Source organism: Ammospiza caudacuta, chromosome 8, assembly GCF_027887145.1.
Source record: "Ammospiza caudacuta isolate bAmmCau1 chromosome 8, bAmmCau1.pri, whole genome shotgun sequence".
In the NCBI taxonomy this organism is placed as follows: Eukaryota; Metazoa; Chordata; class Aves; order Passeriformes; family Passerellidae; genus Ammospiza; species Ammospiza caudacuta.
The window spans coordinates 26,689,767-26,692,266 of NC_080600.1; positions in this window are offsets into that span (position 1 = coordinate 26,689,767).

Below are 2,500 nucleotides of genomic sequence, written 5' to 3' on the forward strand. Positions count from 1 at the left end.
TCGTGCGGTATCATAAGCACTTAATTGACAGTGGTGCCGCTCGGGGGGGCTGCCATTGGGGAAGGGGGGGTCTCTCTGACATGTGAGATGCAAAAACTGCTTTTCCTGCGATGGCTTTTCCTGAGCCTGGACGCCGGTGGGGGTGCGGACATCCTGATCTCCCAGCTGGCTCGTGCCATACCTTGTGCTGCGGTCTGTGGTTACTTGTGGGTATGTTTGTCCGGAGGTTCAAAAAGTAAAACTTTAGTTGGAATATAGAGATGGATTTTAGGAACTCAGGAATTGTTTCAAACTCCAGTAAAAGCATTCCTTAACACAATAAAGTAGTTCCCACTGTAATTGGAAAGCAATTGTTGGTACAAGTAGAAAAAAATTGGTATAAATGCAGAAAGTGTTCTTCATAAAATCTTGCCAAAAATCTGCTTTCTGTATTAGAAGCAGTTTTGTTCATGCCTCAGAGAAGTCAGTATTGGTAGTGTTCTGCCTTTTCCTGCTCAGCTCCTTCCTGCTCTTTTCAAACAGAACATCAAACATTCTTACAGAATATTAGTGGCAAAAAGTGAATTGCTTCAACAAGAGATGAAGCATGATCCGGAGTGTGGCAACACTTGGAAAAGAACTGCCTGGGGAATGAAAAAAGTGCTGTTCAGGGGCTGGAGCCACGTTAAGCTGTTGACTGGGACAGCAAGGTAACACACTCTGCTGGCAAAGAGCATGGAGAGTGGATGCAGCTGTATCAACAGCTTCCCCCACTCGTGGGGTGCATACACAGAGCCAGCCTCACTGCTTAAGGCAGCTTTTCCAGTGGATTTGCATTTACAGTTGCAGCTTCTCTTGGATGAGCTGTGTGTGCCGGGGCCTCGATTCCGCCTCTGCCTGAATAACCCAGCTACGGGCAGAGGTCTGTGAGTGTGAGCTAGGACAGATGAAAGCCCCTCGAGCTTTTAGGAGTTATTTCAGTTTGATCCTATTATGATGCCCATATCACGGTACAAGCATGCTCTAATGATATTTTAATATTATATTTTTAAAATACTAAGTAATAATAATAATAATAGAGAAGTTTTCTTGCATTTACTTTTTTTATTGCTGAGTCTAAAAACTTTAATTTTATTGTTATATCTGTGAATTAAAACTCTAATGATAAATGTTTACTAAAAAAGAGGACATGAAAATAAATAATAAGATTTTCATTCCTCCTCCTAAGCACTGCAGCCACTAATTAAAATGCTTATTCATACATATTGCTGAGTGCTGTCTTGGTAACTCGGTAGAGATCCACCAGGCCACTACATTTGTGCATGTCTTGCCATCCTAAGAGGGAATAGCTGCTGAAATCGTGGTGAAATTCTGAGGAAGCTTATGTCCTTTCTTCATCACATGTAGGAGTGAAGGAGTCTGTTATGGGACTTGGCTGTGCTGTAATTTATTGTGCCGCTTTCCCTCTAAAGCCACAAATCTTGAGGAATTTGGAAAGGCAGAGAGCTGAGTAGAAGAGAGGTAGTTTCTAAATAATGGTTTTGTTTAGAATAAAGGAAGTTCTACCTCTGTTTGTACATAAGTATTTCTTATATCTGCATGTCTTGAATTTCCATATAGGTGTGAACCTTAATCACAGTAATGCACAGTGATAAAAGTTACCTCAGTTGTCATTCTGTGTAGTTGGAAATTGAACTTAGTCTGTACTTAATCTACAGAAGTGTAGGGCCCATTCCTCATTATATGCATGTTATTTTTGTTAGTGTTTTGGATATACACAAGAAAGTTTATGGTTGCATGGGTTCGTTCAAATGAACTTTAAATACTGGACTCTTTTTTCTTCCAGAACCTCTAAGTTATCAGATTGCCCTGAAAAGATTGTAATTTCCATGACATCTTTCTAGAACCTAAAAAGGATGAACCTATTATACATATTCCCTTCCATGTCCAAAATATGCATTTTACTGCTATGATGGTTGGTGTGGGGGAAAATTGTTTGTTTGTTTGTTTGTTTGTTTCACAGATGGCAAGACATGATCTTACTTTGAAGTTTTGTTTTTTTGTTTTTTGCAAATTAATCTGTGTGATTTTGGGAATCTGCAAACATGTGAAAATGGAAATTATGGGGATATTAATAATGCCATAAGTATGGCATTTATAGTCAGTTAAGGCTTAAAATGACCAGTAGCCAAAGGGAATGGACACTGAGAATTAAACAATAGTGATGCTGATCTAATGAAATCTATACTTTGCCATGTTGAAAGACCATGGCTTATGGAAAACTTACTTTCACTCTTTTCTAACTTTTTTTTTCTGAGTGAAAAAGATCACAAGCTAAAATGTACCTTGGGGAACCTTTTTTTTTCCAGACCACTTAATTACTTGAAAAGATAATCTGAGTAACATTTGATCAAATTTTTCATTAGAACTCCCTTTAAATTTTTCATTAGCTTTATAATTAACTGAATTTGTACAGTCATCAGTCTGTTTACAGCATCTTGCTTTCTAAAGGGCTGTACCC